Raw genomic sequence first — 22,080 nt, forward strand, 5'->3', positions numbered from 1 at the left:
GCTTATGGGCAAGGCCTTATGTCTCATCCCAACTCGATTATTCAATTCTAAGCGCAAAAGAATTAGCGTCCAAATTTTATGTACGGAATTTAATTCTCTCACTTCCCAATTTCATAGAAACTTGAAATTTGGCATGAGCATTGATTATGTCATAAATGGGAAAAGCTAATCGGTCCCAACTTGATTATTCAATTCAAAGCGCCAAAGAATTAGCGTTCAAATTTTACGTACGGAATCTAATTCTCTCATTTTCTGATGTCATAGATAGATAGATAGATAGACTGTATGCAATAACCCTGATAGATAGATAGATAGATAGACTGTATGCAATGACACGTACAGCTTGGAACCATAAATACTAGAGCACGCCAGCCATTTACAGTCAGTCTCCATTGGAGTTGGAAGTGGGCAAACATGTACTAGGCTTTCTTCCCAAGAAGCCACAGCAGCCAGATAAATTGGATGTTCCACACAACAGCTATTTTATTCAGCCTGCAAGGGGGAAGCAGCGGCCTACAAAGCTTATTGGTCGCTGCTGCCGTCATTTTTAAAAAAGGTACGCTCAGTTCTTTCATGGAGAACAATGTTTAGTGGAGAACTCGCTTATTGGATACAATGTTGCGAGCTGGGCAAAACCCCTAGAATAATCCACGGCACACAGGCAGACAAGCAAAGTGTAAATAACTGGATTGGATAGCTGCGCTAAAATTCTTGCTTGGTTGCTATTTCTTATACTGCTGAGGTAACATAAAAGCTGTGCTGTGATTGGTTGTTATTTCCTATACCCCTGAGGTAAAATAAAAGCTGCACTGTGATTGGTTGCTATTTCTTATACTGCTGAGGTAACATGAAAGCTGCTGTGCTGTGATTGGTTGTTATATATTATACCGCTGAGGTAACTTGAAAGCTACACTGTGATTGGTTGTTATCTAGATATATAAAAACGAATGTATGTATGTATGTATGTCTGTCTTCGCAGCAACGCGCGACGGGTACGCTAGTGTAATATAAAACTCCATTATGATGTCATAATGTGAAACTGCATTATGACGTCATAATCTATTCATAGTAGGGGATAGGATTTACAACTCCAATATGATGTCACAATCTAGTAATTACAAAAGATAGAATGTAGAACTTCATTATAATGTAGTATAGAACTGCATTATGATGTCCTAATGTAAAACTGCATTATGATGTCATAATCTATTCATAGCAGGTAATAGAATTTACAACTCCATTATGATGTCACAATCTAGTAACAACAAAAGATACAACGCAGAACAACATTATTATGTAATATAGAACTCCATTATGATGTCATAATCTAAAACTGCATTATGATGTCATAATCTATTAAGAGCAGGTGATAGAATTTACAACTCCATTATGATGTCACAATCTAGTAATAACAAAAGATGCAATGTAGAACGTCATTATAATGTAGTATAGAACTCCATTATGATGTCATAATGTAATGTAAAACTGCATTATGATGTCAGAATCTATTATTGTAGGGGATAGAATTTACAACTCCATTATTATGTCACAATCTAGTAATAGCAAAAGATACAACGTACAACGTAATTATAATGTAATATACAGCTCCATTATGTCATAATGTGAAACTGCATTATGCCGTCTTAATCTATTCATAGTAGGGGATAGGATTTACAACTCCATTATGATGTCACAATCTAGTAATAACAAAAGATACAATGTAGAACAACATAATTCTGTAATATAGAACTCCATTATGATGTCATAATGTAAAACTGCATTATGATGTCATAATCTATTCATAGCAGGTAATAGAGTTTACAACTCCATTATGATGTCACAATCTAGTAATAACAAAAGATAGAATGTAGAACTTCATTATAATGTAGTATAGAACTGCATTATAATGTCATAATGTAAAACTGCATTATAATGTCATAATCTATTCATAGCAGGTAATAGAATTTACAACTCCATTATGATGTCACAATCTAGTAATAACAAAAGATACAATATAGAACATTATTATGTAATATAGAATTCCATTATGATGTCATAATGCAAAACTGCATTATGATGTCATAATGTATTCATAGGGGATAGAATTTACAACTCCATTATGATGTCACAATTTAGTAATAACAAAACATACAACATAGAACAACATCATTATGTAATATAGAACTCCATTATGATGTCATAATGTGAAACTGCATTATGACGTCATAATCTATTCATAGTAAGTGATAGGATTTGCAACTCCATTATGATGTCACAATCTAGAAATAACAAAAGATACAATGTAGAACATTATTATGTAAGATAGAACTCCATTGTGATGTCATAATGTAATGTAAAACTGCATTATGATGTCATAATTTATTCATGGTAGGGGGTAGACTTTACAACTCCATTATGATGTCACAATCTAGTAATATTAAAAGATACAACATAGAAAAACATTATGTAATATAGAACTCCATTATGATGTCATAATGTAAAACTGCATTATGATGTCATGATGTATTTATGGTAGGGGATAGAATTTACAACTCCATTATGATGTCACAATCTAGTAATAACAAAAGATAGAATGTAGAACTTCATTATAATGTAGTATAGAACTGCATTATAATGTCATAATGTAAAACTGTATTATAATGTCATAATCTATTTATAGCAGGTAATAGAATTTGCAACTCCATTATGATGTCACAATCTAGTAATAACAAAAGATACAATGTAGAACAACATTATTATGTAATATAGAATTCCATTATGATGTCATAATGCAAAACTGCATTATGATGTCATAATGTATTCATAGTGGATAGAATTTACAACTCCATTATGATGTCACAATCTAGTAATAACAAAACATACAACGTAGAACAACATCATTATGTAATATAGAACTCCATTATGATGTCATAATGTGAAACTGCATTATGACGTCATAATCTATTCATAGTAAGTGATAGGATTTGCAACTTAAAATTTACAACTCCATTATGATGTCACAATCTAGTAATAACAAAACATACAACGTAGAACAACATCATTATGTAATATAGAACTCCATTATGATGTCATAATGTGAAACTGCATTATGACGTCAAAATCTATTCATAGTAAGTGATAGGATTTGCAACTCCATTATGATGTCACAATCTAGAAATAACAAAAGATACAATGTAGAACATTATTATGTAAGATAGAACTCCATTGTGATGTCATAATGTAATGTAAAACTGCATTATGATGTCATAATCTATTGATGGTAGGGGTAGACTTTACAACTCCATTATGATGTCACAATCTAGTAATATTAAAAGATACAACGTAGAAAAACATTATGTAATATAGAACTCCATTATGATGTCATAATGTAAAACTGCATTATGATGTCATGATGTATTTATGGTAGGGGATAGAATTTACAACTCCATTATGATGTCACAATCCAGTAATAGCAAAAGATAGAATGTAGAACTTCATTATAATGTAGTATAGAACTGCATTATAATGTCATAATGTAAAACTGCATTATAATGTCATAATCTATTCATAGCAGGTAATAGAATTTACAACTCCATTATGATGTCACAATCTAGTAATAACAAAAGATACAATGTAAAACAACATTATTATGTAATATAGAATTCCATTATGATGTCATAATGCAAAACTGCATTATAATGTCATAATCTATTAATGGTAGGGTATAGAATTTACAACTCCATTATGATGTCACAATCTAGTAATAACAAAAGATACAACGTAGAACAACCTTTTTATGTAATATAGAACTGCATTATGATGTCATAATCTAAAACTGCATTATGATGTCATAATCTATTAATAGCAGGTGATAGAATTTACAACTCCATTATGATGTCACAATCTAGTAATAACAAAACATACAATGTAGAACTTCATTATAATGTAGTATAGAACTCCATTAGGATGTCATAATGTAAAACTGCATGATGATGTCATAATCTATTCATAGCAGGTAATAGAATTTACAACTCCATTATGATGTCACAATCTAGTAACAACAAAAGATACAACGCAGAACAACATTATTATGTAATATAGAACTCCATTATGATGTCATAATCTAAAACTGCATTATGATGTCATAATCTATTAAGAGCAGGTAATAGAATTTACAACTCCATTATGATGTCACAATCTAGTAATAACAAAACATACAACGTAGAACAACATCATTATCTATATATATAAAATTGAATGTATGTCTGTCTGCGTGCGTGCGTGTCTGTCTGTCTGCGTGTCTGTCTGTTTGTCCTTTATGCGCTACTACACCATTCATCCGATCGCCATGAAACTTTGGGAAGTTGTTGAGTACACTCCTGGGAAGATTATAGGCATAGTACAACTATCCTACGATAAATGGCGCGCGCGCGAGCGTCGTCGAAAGTTACGACCCCCCACGTAGATCGAATAAGTAAGCCACCTGCTATTGTGATGTAATCACTGCCATTGTGATGTCATCAACATCGGACGCCCTTGAACATGCCCCAACATGTTCTATAAAGCTGCATTGTGATGTCATTAAGGCTCTATTATGACACGTACAGCACGCCAGCCATTTACAGTCAGTCTCCATTGGAGTTGGAAGTGGGTAAACAAGTACTAGGATATCTTCCTAAGAAGCCACAGCAGCCGGATAAATTGTATGTTCCACCCAACGGCTATTTTATTCAGCCCGCAAGGGGGAAGCAGCGGCCTACAAAATCTCATTCAGGTAGGTAGGTTCAGTTCTTGGAGGTTGGGGAATGCTTATAGGCAAGGCCTTATGTCTCATCCCAACTCGATTATTCAATTCTAAGCGCAAAAGAATTAGCGTCCAAATTTTATGTACGGAATTTAATTCTCTCACTTCCCAATTTCATAGAAACTTGAAATTTGGCATGAGCATTGATTATGTCATAAATGGGAAAAGCTAATCGGTCCCAACTTGATTATTCAATTCAAAGCGCCAAAGAATTAGCGTTCAAATTTTACGTACGGAATCTAATTCTCTCATTTTCTGATGTCATAGATAGATAGATAGATAGACTGTATGCAATAACCCTGATAGACAGATAGATAGATAGATAGACTGTATGCAATGACACGTACAGCTTGGAACCATAAATACTAGAGCACGCCAGCCATTTACAGTCAGTCTCCATTGGAGTTGGAAGTGGGCAAACATGTACTAGGCTATCTTCCCAAGAAGCCACAGCAGCCAGATAAATTGGATGTTCCACACAACGGCTATTTTATTCAGCCTGCAAGGGGGAAACAGCGGCCTACAAAGCTTATTGGTCGCTGCTGCCGTCATTTTTAAAAAAGGTACGCTCAGTTCTTTCATGGAGAACAATGTTTAGTGGAGAACTCGCTTATTGGATACAATGTTGCGAGCTGGGCAAAACCCCTAGAATAATCCACGGCACACAGGCAGACAAGCAAAGTGTAAATAACTGGATTGGATAGCTGCGCTAAAATTCTTGCTTGGTTGCTATTTCTTATACTGCTGAGGTAACATAAAAGCTGTGCTGTGATTGGTTGTTATTTCCTATACCCCTGAGGTAAAATAAAAGCTGCACTGTGATTGGTTGCTATTTCTTATACTGCTGAGGTAACATGAAAGCTGCTGTGCTGTGATTGGTTGTTATATATTATACCGCTGAGGTAACTTGAAAGCTACGCTTTGATTGGTTGTTATCTAGATATATAAAAACGAATGTATGTATGTATGTATGTCTGTCTTCGCAGCAACGCGCGACGGGTACGCTAGTGTAATATAAAACTCCATTATGATGTCATAATGTGAAACTGCATTATGACGTCATAATCTATTCATAGTAGGGGATAGGATTTACAACTCCATTATGATGTCACAATCTAGTAATTACAAAAGATAGAATGTAGAACTTCATTATAATGTAGTATAGAACTGCATTATGATGTCCTAATGTAAAACTGCATTATGATGTCATAATCTATTCATAGCAGGTAATAGAATTTACAACTCCGTTATGATGTCACAATTTAGTAATAACAAAAGATACAATGTAGAACAACATTATTATGTAATATAGAACTCCATTATGATGTCATAATGCAAAACAGCATTATGATGTCATAATGTACTTATGGTAGGGGATAGAATTTACAACTCCATTATGATGTCATAATTTAAAACTGCATTATGATGTCATAATGTATTCATAGGGGATAGAGTTTACAACTCCATTATGATGTCACAATCTAGTAATAACAAAACATACAACGTAGAACAACATCATTATATAATATAGATCTCCATTATGATGTCATAATGTAAAAACTGCATTATGACGTCATAATCTATTCATAGTAGGGGATAGGATTTACAACTCCATTAAGATGTCACAATCTAGTAATAACAAAAGATACAATGTAGAACAACATTATTATGTAATATAGAACTCCATTGTGATGTCATAAAGTAAAACTGCATTATGATGTCATAATCTATTCATGGTAGGGGATAGAATTTACAACTCCATGATGATGTCTTAATCTAGTAATAACAAAAGATACAATGTAGAACTTCATTATAATGTAGTATAGAACTCCATTATGATGTCATAATGTGAAACTGCATTATGACGTCATAATCTATTCATAGTAGGTGATAGGATTTACAACTCCATTATGATGTCACAATCTAGTAATAACAAAAGATACAATGTAGAACTTAATTATATTGTACTATAGAACTCCATTATGATGTCATAATGTAAAACTGCATTATGATGTCATAATCTATTCATGGTAGGGGATAGTATTTAAAACTTCATTATGATGTCAGAAATTAGTAGTAAGAAAAGATACAACGTAGAGCAACATTATTATCTATATATATAAAATTGAATGTATGTCTGTCTGCGTGCGTGCGTGTCTGCGTGTCTGCGTGTCTGTTTGTCCTTTATGCGCTACTACACCATTCATCCGATCGCCATGAAACTTTGGGAAGTTGTTAAGTACACTCCTGGGAAGATTATAGGCATAGTACAAATATCCTACGATAAATGGCGCACGCGCGAGCGTCGTCGAAAGTTACACCCCCCCCCACGTAGATCGAATAAGTAAGCCACCTGCTATTGCGACCACTGAGGTTTTGTAGGCCGCTGCTTCCCCCTTGCAGGCTGAATAAAATAGCCGTTGTGTGGAACATCCAATTTATCCGGCTGCTGTGGCTTCTTGGGAAGATAGCCTAGTACATGTTTGCCCACTTCCAACTCCAATGGAGACTGACTGTAAATGGCTGGCGTGCTCTAGTATTTATGGTTTCAAGCTGTACGTGTCATTGCATACAGTCTATCTATCTATCTATCTATCTATCTATCTATCTATCTCCATATCTATCTATCAGGGTTATTGCATACAGTCTATCTATCTATCTATCTATCTATCTATCTATCTATGACATCAGGAAATGAGAGAATTAGATTCCGTACGTAAAATTTGAACGCTAATTCTTTGGCGCTTTGAATTGAATAATCGAGTTGGGACCCATTAACTTTTCCTATTTATGACATAATCAATGCTCGTGGCAAATTTCAAGTTTCTATGACATTGGGAAGTGAGAGAATTAAGTTGGGATGAGACATAAGGCCTTGCCCATAAGCATTCCCCAACCTCCAAGAACTGAACCTACCTACCTGAATGAGATTTTGTAGGCCGCTGCTTCCCCCTTGCGGGCTGAATAAAATAGCCGTTGGGTGGAACATACAATTTATCCGGCTGCTGTGGCTTCTTGGGAAGATAGCCTAGTACTTGTTTACCCACTTCCAACTCCAATGGTAATTGGCTGGCGTGCTCTAGTGGTTCCAAGCTGTACGTGTCATAATAGAGCCTTAATGACATCACAATGCAGCTTTATAGAACATGTTGGGGCATGTTCAAGGGTGTCCGATGTTGATGACATCAGTGATGACATCACAATAGCAGGTGGCTTACTTATTCGATCTACGTGGGGGGGGGGTGTAACTTTCGACGACGCTCGCGCGCGCGCCATTTATCGTAGGATATTTGTACTATGCCTATAATCTTCCCAGGAGTTTACTTAACAACTTCCCAAAGTTTCATGGCGATCGGATGAATGGTGTAGTAGCGCATAAAGGACAAACAGACACGCAGACACGCACGCACGCAGACAGACATACATTCAATTTTATATATATAGATAAAAGTCCATTATGATGTCATAATGTAAAACTGCATTATGATGTCATAATGTATTTATAGTAGGGGATAGAGTTTACAACTCCATTATGATGTCATAATGTAATATAAAACTGCATTATGATGTCATAATCTATTCATGGTAGGGGATAGAATTTACAACTCCATTATGATGTCACAATCTAGTAATAACAAAAGATATAACGTAGAACAACATTATTATGTAATATAGAACTCCAGTATGATGTCATAATTTGAAACTGCATGATGATGTCATAATCTATTCATAGCAGGTAATAGAGTTTACAACTCCATTATGATGTCACAATCTAGTAATAACAAAAGATACAATGTAGAACTTCATTATAATGTAGTATAGAACTCCATTATGATGTCATAATGTAAAAATGCATGATGATGTCATAATCTATTTATGGTAGGGGATAGTATTTAAAACTCCATTATGATGTCACAAATTAGTAATAACAAAAGATACAATGTAGATCTTCATTATAATGTAACTAGCGTACCCGTCGCGCGTTGCTGCGAAGACAGACATACATACATACATTCGTTTTTATATATCTAGATGACGGCAGCAGCGACCACTGAGGTTTTGTAGGCCGCTGCTTCCCCCTTGCAGGCTGAATAAAATAGCCGTTGTGTGGAACATCCAATTTATCCGGCTGCTGTGGCTTCTTGGGAAGATAGCCTAGTACATGTTTGCCCACTTCCAACTCCAATGGAGACTGACTGTAAATGGCTGGCGTGCTCTAGTATTTATGGTTTCAAGCTGTACGTGTCATTGCATACAGTCTATCTATCTATCTATCTATCTATCTATCTATCTATCTATCTATCTATCTCCATATCTATCTATCAGGGTTATTGCATACAGTCTATCTATCTATCTATCTATCTATCTATCTATCTATCTATCTATGACATCAGGAAATGAGAGAATTAGATTCCGTACGTAAAATTTGAACGCTAATTCTTTGGCGCTTTGAATTGAATAATCGAGTTGGGACCCATTAACTTTTCCTATTTATGACATAATCAATGCTCGTGGCAAATTTCAAGTTTCTATGACATTGGGAAGTGAGAGAATTAAGTTGGAATGAGACATAAGGCCTTGCCCATAAGCATTCCCCAACCTCCAAGAACTGAACCTACCTACCTGAATGAGATTTTGTAGGCCGCTGCTTCCCCCTTGCGGGCTGAATAAAATAGCCGTTGGGTGGAACATACAATTTATCCGGCTGCTGTGGCTTCTTGGGAAGATAGCCTAGTACTTGTTTACCCACTTCCAACTCCAATGGTAATTGGCTGGCGTGCTCTAGTGGTTCCAAGCTGTACGTGTCATAATAGAGCCTTAATGACATCACAATGCAGCTTTATAGAACATGTTGGGGCATGTTCAAGGGCGTCCGATGTTGATGACATCAGTGATGACATCACAATAGCAGGTGGCTTACTTATTCGATCTACGTGGGGGGGGGGGTGTAACTTTCGACGACGCTCGCGTGCGCGCCATTTGTCGTAGGATATTTGTACTATGCCTATAATCTTCCCAGGAGTGTACTTAACAACTTCCCAAAGTTTCATGGCGATCGGATGAATGGTGTAGTAGCGCATAAAGGACAAACAGACACGCAGACACGCACGCACGCAGACAGTCATACATTCAATTTTATATATATAGACTAGCGTACCCGTCGCGCGTTGCTGCGAAGACAGACATACATACATACATTCGTTTTTATATATCTAGATGACGGCAGCAGCGACCACTGAGGTTTTGTAGGCCGCTGCTTCCCCCTTGCAGGCTGAATAAAATAGCCGTTGTGTGGAACATCCAATTTATCCGGCTGTTGTGGCTTCTTGGGAAGATAGCCTAGTACATGTTTGCCCACTTCCAACTCCAATGGAGACTGACTGTAAATGGCTGGCGTGCTCTAGTATTTATGGTTTCAAGCTGTACGTGTCATTGCATACAGTCTATCTATCTATCTATCTATCTATCTATCTATCTATCTATCTCCATATCTATCTATCAGGGTTATTGCATACAGTCTATCTATCTATCTATCTATCTATCTATCTATCTATCTATGACATCAGGAAATGAGAGAATTAGATTCCGTACGTAAAATTTGAACGCTAATTCTTTGGCGCTTTGAATTGAATAATCGAGTTGGGACCCATTAACTTTTCCTATTTATGACATAATCAATGCTCGTGGCAAATTTCAAGTTTCTATGACATTGGGAAGTGAGAGAATTAAGTTGGGATGAGACATAAGGCCTTGCCCATAAGCATTCCCCAACCTCCAAGAACTGAACCTACCTACCTGAATGAGATTTTGTAGGCCGCTGCTTCCCCCTTGCGGGCTGAATAAAATAGCCGTTGGGTGGAACATACAATTTATCCGGCTGCTGTGGCTTCTTGGGAAGATAGCCTAGTACTTGTTTACCCACTTCCAACTCCAATGGTAATTGGCTGGCGTGCTCTAGTGGTTCCAAGCTGTACGTGTCATAATAGAGCCTTAATGACATCACAATGCAGCTTTATAGAACATGTTGGGGCATGTTCAAGGGCGTCCGATGTTGATGACATCAGTGATGACATCACAATAGCAGGTGGCTTACTTATTCGATCTACGTGGGGGGGGGTGTAACTTTCGACGACGCTCGCGCGCGCGCCATTTGTCGTAGGATATTTGTACTATGCCTATAATCTTCCCAGGAGTGTACTTAACAACTTCCCAAAGTTTCATGGCGATCGGATGAATGGTGTAGTAGCGCATAAAGGACAAACAGACACGCAGACACGCACGCACGCAGACAGTCATACATTCAATTTTATATATATAGACTAGCGTACCCGTCGCGCGTTGCTGCGAAGACAGACATACATACATACATTCGTTTTTATATATCTAGATGACGGCAGCAGCGACCACTGAGGTTTTGTAGGCCGCTGCTTCCCCCTTGCAGGCTGAATAAAATAGCCGTTGTGTGGAACATCCAATTTATCCGGCTGCTGTGGCTTCTTGGGAAGATAGCCTAGTACATGTTTGCCCACTTCCAACTCCAATGGAGACTGACTGTAAATGGCTGGCATGCTCTAGTATTTATGGTTTCAAGCTGTACGTGTTATTGCATACAGTCTATCTATCTATCTATCTATCTATCTATCTATCTATCTATCAGGGTTATTGCATACAGTCTATCTATCTATCTATCTATGACATCAGGAAATGAGAGAATTAGATTCCGTACGTAAAATTTGAACGCTAATTCTTTGGCGCTTTGAATTGAATAATCGAGTTGGGACCCATTAACTTTTCCTATTTATGACATAATCAATGCTCGTGCCAAATTTTAAGTTTCTATGACATTGGGAAGTGAGAGAATTAAGTTGGGATGAGACATAAGGCCTTGCCCATAAGCATTCCCCAACCTCCAAGAACTGAACCTACCTACCTGAATGAGATTTTGTAGGCCGCTGCTTCCCCCTTGCGGGCTGAATAAAATAGCCGTTGGGTGGAACATACAATTTATCCGGCTGCTGTGGCTTCTTAGGAAGATATCCTAGTACTTGTTTACCCACTTCCAACTCCAATGGTAATTGGCTGGCGTGCTCTAGTGGTTCCAAGCTGTACGTGTCATAATACAGCCTTAATGACATCACAATGCAGCTTTATAGAACATGTTGGGGCATGTTCAAGGGCGTCCGATGTTGATGACATCAGTGATGACATCACAATAGCAGGTGGCTTACTTATTCGATCTACGTGGGGGGGGGCGTAACTTTCGACGACGCTCGCGCGCCATTTATCGTAGGATATTTGTACTATGCCTATAATCTTCCCAGGAGTGTACTTAACAACTTCCCAAAGTTTCATGGCGATCGGATGAATGGTGTAGTAGCGCATAAAGGACAAACAGACACGCACGCAGACACGCACGCACGCAGACAGACATACATTCAATTTTATATATATAGATATAGAACTCCATTATGATGTCATAATGTAATGTAAAACTGCATTATGATGTCATAATCTATTCATGGTAAGGGATAGAATTTACAACTCTATTATGATGTCACAATCTAGTAGTAACAAAGGATACAATGTAGAACAACATTATTATGTAATATAGAACTCCATTATGATGTCATAATGTAAAACTGCATTATGATGTTATAATGTATTTATAGTAGGGGATAGAATTTGCAACACCATTATGATGTCACAATCTAGTAATAACAAGAGATGCAATGTAGAACTTCATTATAATGTAGTATAGAACTCCATTAACATGTCATAATGTAATGTAAAACTGCATTATGATGTCATAATCTATTAATCGTAGGGGATAGAATTTACAACTCCATTATGATGTCACAATGTATTAATAACAAGATACAACATACAACTTATTTATAATGTAAAATAGAACTCCATTATGATGTCATAATGTAAAACTGCATTATGATGTCATAATCAAATCATAGCAGGTGATAGAATTTACAACTCCATTATGATGTGACAATTTAGTAATAACAAACGATACAATGTAGAACTTCTTTATAATGTAGTATAGAACTCCATTATGATGTCATAATGTAATGTAAAACTGCATTATGATGTCATAATCTATTTATGGTAGGGGATAGAATTTACAACTCCATTATGATCTCTTAATCTAGTAATAACAAAAGATAGAATGTAGAACTTCATTATAATGTAGTCTAGAACTGCTTTATAATGTCATAATTAGAGATGAGCGAGCGTACTCGGAAAAGCACTACTCGCTCGAGTAATTTGCTTTATCCGAGTATCGCTGTGCTCGTCCCTGAAGATTCGGGTGCCGGCACGGAGCGGGGAGCTGCAGGGGAGAGCGGGGAGGAACGGAGGTAAGATCTTTTTTCTCCCTCTCTCCCACCCGCTCTCCCCTGCCCCCCGCTGCGACTCACCTGTCAGCCGCAGCGGCACCCGAATCTTCAGGGACGAGCACAGCGATACTCGAATAAAGCAAATTACTCGAGCGAGTAGTGCTTTTCCGAGTACGCTCGCTCATCTCTAGTCATAATGTAAAACTGCATTATAATGTCATAATCTATTCATAGCAGGTAATAGAATTTACAACTCCATTATGATGTCACAATCTAGTGATAACAAAAGATACAATGTAGAACAACATTATTATGTAATATAGAATTCCATTATGATGTCATAATGCAAAACTGCATTATGATGTCATAATCTATTCATGGTAGGGGATAGAATTTACAACTCCATTATGATCTCTTAATCTAGTAATAACAAAAGATACAATGTAGAACTTCATTATAATGTAGTATAGAACTGCATTATGATGTCATAATGTAAGACTGCCTTATGATGTCATAATCTATTCATAGCAGGTAATAGAATTTACAACTCCATTATGATGTCACAATCCAGTAATAACAAAACATACAATGTAGAACTTCATTATAATGTAGTATAGAACTGCATTATGATGTCATATTGTAAAACTGCATTATGATGTCATAATGTATTCATAATAAGGGATATAATTTACAACACCATTATGATGTCACAATCTAGTAATAACAAAAGATACAATGTAGAACAACATTATTATGTAATATAGAACTCTATTATGATGTCATAATGTAAAAGTGCATTATGATGTCATAATGTATTTATAGTAGGGGATAGAATTTACAACTCAATTGTCATGTCACAATCTAGTAATAACAGAAAAGACAATGTAGAACTTCATTATAATTTAGTATAGAACTCTGTTATGATGTCATAATGTAATGTAAAACTGTATTATGATGTCATAATCTATTCATGGCAGAGGATAGAATTTACAACTCCATTATGATGTGACTATCTAGTAATAAAAAAAGATACAACGTAGAACAACATTTTTATTTAATATAGAACACCATTATGATGTCATAATGTGAAACTGCATTATGATGTCATAATCTATTCATGGTAAGGGATAGAATCTACAACTCCATTATGTCACAATCTAATAATAATAAAAGATACAAAGTAGAAAAACATTATGTAATATAGAACTTCATTATGATGTCATAATGTGAAACTGCATTATGACATCATAATCTATTCATAGTAGGGGATAGCATTTACAACTGCATTATGATGTCACAATCTAGTAATAACAAAAGATACAATGTAGAAATCCATTATATTTTAGTATAGAACTCTATTATGATGTCGTAATGTAAAACTGCATTAGGATGTCATAATCTATTCATGGTAGGGGATCAAATTTACAATATCATTATGATGTCACAATCTAGTAATAACAAAAGATACAATGTAGAACAGCCTTTTTATGTAATATAGAACTCATTATGATGTCATAATGTGAAACTTCATTATGATGTCATAATGTATTTATAGTAGGGGGTAGAATTTACAACTCCATTATGATGTCACAATCTAGTAATAACAAAAGATACAATGTAGAACAGCATTTTTATGTAATATAGAACTCCATTATGATGTCATAACGTGAAACTGCATTATGATGTCATAATGTATTCATTGTAGTGGATAGGATTTACAACTCCATTATGATGTCACAATTTAGTAATAACAAAAGATACAATGTAGAACTTCATTATAATTTAGTATAGAACTCTGTTATGATGTCATAACGTAATGTAAAACTGCATTATGATGTCATAATCTATTCATGGTAGGGGATAGAATTTACAACTCCATTATGATGTCACAATCTTGTAATAGCAAAAGATACAATGTAGAACTTCATTATAATGTAGTATAGAACTCTATTTTGATGTCGTAATGTAAAACTGCATTATGATGTCATAATCTATTCATAGCAGGTAATAGAATTTACAACTCCATTATGATGTCAGAATCTAGTAATAACAAAAGATACAACGTAGAACAACATTATTATGTAATATAGAACTCCATTATGATGTCATAATGTGAAACTGCATTATGACGTAATAATGTATTCATAGTATGGGATAGGATTTACAACTCCATTATGATGTCAGAATCTAGTAATAACAAAAGATACAATGTAGAAAAACATTATTATGTAATATAGAACGCCATTATGATGTCATAATGTGAAACTGCATTATGATGTCATAATGTATTTATTGTAGGGGATAGGATTTACAACTCCATTATGATGTCACAATCTAGTAATAACAGAAGATACTTTGTAGAACTTCATTATAATGTAGTATAGAACTCCATTATGATGTCATAATGTAAAACTGCATTATGATGTCATAATCTATTCATAGCAGGTAATAGAATTTACAACTCCATTATGATGTCACAATCTAGTAATAACAAAAGATACAACGTAGAACAACATTATTATATAATATAGAACTCTATTATGATGTCATAATGTAAAACTGCATTATGATGTCACAATCTAGTAATAACAAAAGATACAATGTAGAACTTCATTATAATTTAGTATACAGTCGTCACTGGGACAGGTGGGGTCCTTTAAATGAAATACAATTTCACTGTGAAAGTACCCCAGAAATATTAGATTAGATAATCTGTTCTATTAATAAAATATAACTTTTATTATAGGACTTTATTTAAAATACACTAAATCACACCACCAAATGGCCCAGCACACATCAGAAAACTAGACGAACATAAACATACAAACACCCAAAGAACATACAGGACAGGGGATAGGTATATCACCTTATCGTGGTGATCCGCTATACCGATGTTAATTTCCGTTCCCTTAATAGATTTACAGGTACGGTTATATTGCTATTTATACAGTGGTAATAACGGTATAAATTTTATTTCAGAAGGCTAAGGATGATAGACAAATAATATTTAATCGACGTGTTTCTACGGCCCTGATGTAATAAGTGAGCCGATTCATCAGGATCAAGACAAATAGCCTCTGTCTTTTGTACTCAAATGCCCCAAATGAAGAATGGTAATCTAATATTTCTGGGGTACTTTCACAGTGAAATTATAATTTAGTATAGAACTATATTAGGATGTCATAATGTAATGTAAAACTGCATTATGATGTCATAATCTATTCATGGTAGGGGATAGTATTTAAAACTGCATTATGATGTCACAAATTAGTAATAACAAAAGATGCAACGTAGAACTTCATTATATTGTAATATAGAGCTCCATTATGATGTCATCATGTAATGTAAAACTGCATTATGATGTCATAATCTATTCATGGTAGGGGATAGAATTTACAACTCCATTATGATGTCACAATCTAGTACTATTAAAGGATACAACGTAGAACAACATTATTATGTAATATAGAACTCCATTATGATGTCATAATGTAAAACTGCATTATGATGTCATCATGTATTTATAGTAGGGGATAGAATTTACAACTGCATTATGATGTCACAATCTAGTAATAACAAAGGATACAACATAGAACAACATTATTATGTAATATAGAACTCCATTATGATGTCATAATATTAAACTGCATTATGACGTCATAATGTATTCATAGTAGGGGATAGAATTTACAACACCATTATGATTTCAGAATCTAGTAATAACAAAAGATGTAATGTAGAACTTCATTATAATGTAGTATAGAACTCTATTATGATGTCATAATGTAAAACTGCATTATGATGTCATAATCTATTCATAGCAAGTAATAGAATTTACAACTCCATTATGATATCACAATCTAGTAATAACAAAAGATGCAACGTAGAACAACACTACTTTGTAATATAGAACTCCATTATGATGTCATAATGTAAAACTGCATTATGATGTCGTAATCTATTCATGGTAGGGGATAGAATTTACAATATCATTATGATGTCACAATCTAGTAATAACAAAAAATACAACGTAGAACAGCATTTTTATGTAATATAGAACTCCATTATGATGTCATAATGTGAAACTTCATTATATGTCATAATGTATTTATTGTAGGGGATAGGATTTACAACTCCATTATGATGTCACAATCTAGTAATAACAGAAGATACTTTGTAGAACTTCATTATAATATAATATAGAACTCCATTATGATGTCATAATGTAAAACTGCATTATGATGTCATAATGTATTTATAGTAGGGGGTAGAATTTACAACTGCATTATGATGTCACAATCTAGTAATAACAAAAGATACAATGTAGAACTTCATTATAATTTAGTATAGAACTATATTAGGATGTCATAATGTAATGTAAAACTGCATTAAGATGTCATAATCTATTCATGGTAGGGGATAGTATTTAAAACTCCATTATGATGTCACAAATTAGTAATAACAAAAGATACAACATACAACTTAATGATAATGTAATATAGAACTCCATTATGTCATAATGTAAAACTGCATTATGATGTCATAATCTGTTCATGGTAGGGGATAGAATTTACAACTCCATTATGATGTCACAATCTAGTAATAACAAAATATACAACATAATTATAATGTAATATAGAACTCTATTATGATGTCATAATGTAAAACTGCATTATGATGTCATAATGTTTTTATAGTAGGGGATAGAATTTACAACTTCATTATGATGTCGCAATCTAAGATACAACGTAGAACAACATTATTATGTAATATAGAACGCCATTATGATGTCATAATGTGAAACTGCATTATGACGTAATACTGTATTCATAGTAGGGGATAGGATTTACAACTCCATTATGATGTCAGAATCTAGTAATAACAAAAGATACAATGTAGAAAAACATTATTATGTAATATAGAACGCCATTATGATGTCATAATGTAAAACTGCATTATGATGTCATAATGTATTTATGGCAGGGGATTGAATTTACAACTCCATTATGATGTCACAATCTAGTATTAACAAAAGATACAATGTAGAACTTCATTATAATGTAGTATAGAACTCCATTATGATGTCATAATGTAAAACTGCTTTATGATGTCATAATTTATTTATAGCAGGTAATATAATTTACAACTCCATAATGTCACAATCTAATAATAATAAAAGATACAAAGTAGAAAAACATTATGTAATATAGAACTTCATTATGATGTCATAATGTGAAACTGCATTATGACATCATAATCTATTCATAGTACGGGATAGCATTTACAACTCCATTATGATGTCACAATCTAGTAATAACAAAAGATACAATGTAGAAATCCATTATATTTTAGTATAGAACTCTATTATGATGTCGTAATGTAAAACTGCATTAGGATGTCATAATCTATTCATGGTAGGGGATCAAATTTACAATATCATTATGATGTCACAATCTAGTAATAACAAAAGATACAATGTAGAACAGCCTTTTTATGTAATATAGAACTCATTATGATGTCATAATGTGAAACTTCATTATGATGTCATAATGTATTTATAGTAGGGGGTAGAATTTACAACTCCATTATGATGTCACAATCTAGTAATAACAAAAGATACAATGTAGAACAGCATTTTTATGTAATATAGAACTCCATTATGATGTCATAACGTGAAACTGCATTATGATGTCATAATGTATTCATTGTAGTGGATAGGATTTACAACTCCATTATGATGTCACAATTTAGTAATAACAAAAGATACAATGTAGAACTTCATTATAATTTAGTATAGAACTCTGTTATGATGTCATAACGTAATGTAAAACTGCATTATGATGTCATAATCTATTCATGGTAGGGGATAGAATTTACAACTCCATTATGATGTCACAATCTTGTAATAGCAAAAGATACAATGTAGAACTTCATTATAATGTAGTATAGAACTCTATTTTGATGTCGTAATGTAAAACTGCATTATGATGTCATAATCTATTCATAGCAGGTAATAGAATTTACAACTCCATTATGATGTCAGAATCTAGTAATAACAAAAGATACAACGTAGAACAACATTATTATGTAATATAGAACTCCATTATGATGTCATAATGTGAAACTGCATTATGACGTAATAATGTATTCATAGTATGGGATAGGATTTACAACTCCATTATGATGTCAGAATCTAGTAATAACAAAAGATACAATGTAGAAAAACATTATTATGTAATATAGAACGCCATTATGATGTCATAATGTGAAACTGCATTATGATGTCATAATGTATTTATTGTAGGGGATAGGATTTACAACTCCATTATGATGTCACAATCTAGTAATAACAGAAGATACTTTGTAGAACTTCATTATAATGTAGTATAGAACTCCATTATGATGTCATAATGTAAAACTGCATTATGATGTCATAATCTATTCATAGCAGGTAATAGAATTTACAACTCCATTATGATGTCACAATCTAGTAATAACAAAAGATACAACGTAGAACAACATTATTATATAATATAGAACTCTATTATGATGTCATAATGTAAAACTGCATTATGATGTCACAATCTAGTAATAACAAAAGATACAATGTAGAACTTCATTATAATTTAGTATACAGTCGTCACTGGGACAGGTGGGGTCCTTTAAATGAAATACAATTTCACTGTGAAAGTACCCCAGAAATATTAGATTAGATAATCTGTTCTATTAATAAAATATAACTTTTATTATAGGACTTTATTTAAAATACACTAAATCACACCACCAAATGGCCCAGCACACATCAGAAAACTAGACGAACATAAACATACAAACACCCAAAGAACATACAGGACAGGGGATAGGTATATCACCTTATCGTGGTGATCCGCTATACCGATGTTAATTTCCGTTCCCTTAATAGATTTACAGGTACGGTTATATTGCTATTTATACAGTGGTAATAACGGTATAAATTTTATTTCAGAAGGCTAAGGATGATAGACAAATAATATTTAATCGACGTGTTTCTACGGCCCTGATGTAATAAGTGAGCCGATTCATCAGGATCAAGACAAATAGCCTCTGTCTTTTGTACTCAAATGCCCCAAATGAAGAATGGTAATCTAATATTTCTGGGGTACTTTCACAGTGAAATTATAATTTAGTATAGAACTATATTAGGATGTCATAATGTAATGTAAAACTGCATTATGATGTCATAATCTATTCATGGTAGGGGATAGTATTTAAAACTGCATTATGATGTCACAAATTAGTAATAACAAAAGATGCAACGTAGAACTTCATTATATTGTAATATAGAGCTCCATTATGATGTCATCATGTAATGTAAAACTGCATTATGATGTCATAATCTATTCATGGTAGGGGATAGAATTTACAACTCCATTATGATGTCACAATCTAGTACTATTAAAGGATACAACGTAGAACAACATTATTATGTAATATAGAACTCCATTATGATGTCATAATGTAAAACTGCATTATGATGTCATCATGTATTTATAGTAGGGGATAGAATTTACAACTGCATTATGATGTCACAATCTAGTAATAACAAAAGATACAACATAGAACAACATTATTATGTAATATAGAACTCCATTATGATGTCATAATATTAAACTGCATTATGACGTCATAATGTATTCATAGTAGGGGATAGAATTTACAACACCATTATGATTTCAGAATCTAGTAATAACAAAAGATGTAATGTAGAACTTCATTATAATGTAGTATAGAACTCTATTATGATGTCATAATGTAAAACTGCATTATGATGTCATAATCTATTCATAGCAAGTAATAGAATTTACAACTCCATTATGATATCACAATCTAGTAATAACAAAAGATGCAACGTAGAACAACACTACTTTGTAATATAGAACTCCATTATGATGTCATAATGTAAAACTGCATTATGATGTCGTAATCTATTCATGGTAGGGGATAGAATTTACAATATCATTATGATGTCACAATCTAGTAATAACAAAAAATACAACGTAGAACAGCATTTTTATGTAATATAGAACTCCATTATGATGTCATAATGTGAAACTTCATTATATGTCATAATGTATTTATTGTAGGGGATAGGATTTACAACTCCATTATGATGTCACAATCTAGTAATAACAGAAGATACTTTGTAGAACTTCATTATAATATAATATAGAACTCCATTATGATGTCATAATGTAAAACTGCATTATGATGTCATAATGTATTTATAGTAGGGGGTAGAATTTACAACTGCATTATGATGTCACAATCTAGTAATAACAAAAGATACAATGTAGAACTTCATTATAATTTAGTATAGAACTATATTAGGATGTCATAATGTAATGTAAAACTGCATTAAGATGTCATAATCTATTCATGGTAGGGGATAGTATTTAAAACTCCATTATGATGTCACAAATTAGTAATAACAAAAGATACAACATACAACTTAATGATAATGTAATATAGAACTCCATTATGTCATAATGTAAAACTGCATTATGATGTCATAATCTGTTCATGGTAGGGGATAGAATTTACAACTCCATTATGATGTCACAATCTAGTAATAACAAAATATACAACATAATTATAATGTAATATAGAACTCTATTATGATGTCATAATGTAAAACTGCATTATGATGTCATAATGTTTTTATAGTAGGGGATAGAATTTACAACTTCATTATGATGTCGCAATCTAAGATACAACGTAGAACAACATTATTATGTAATATAGAACGCCATTATGATGTCATAATGTGAAACTGCATTATGACGTAATAATGTATTCATAGTATGGGATAGGATTTACAACTCCATTATGATGTCAGAATCTAGTAATAACAAAAGATACAATGTAGAAAAACATTATTATGTAATATAG

The sequence above is a fragment of the Eleutherodactylus coqui genome, unplaced genomic scaffold (genome assembly GCF_035609145.1).
Source record: "Eleutherodactylus coqui strain aEleCoq1 unplaced genomic scaffold, aEleCoq1.hap1 HAP1_SCAFFOLD_43, whole genome shotgun sequence".
NCBI classification, from domain to species: Eukaryota; Metazoa; Chordata; class Amphibia; order Anura; family Eleutherodactylidae; genus Eleutherodactylus; species Eleutherodactylus coqui.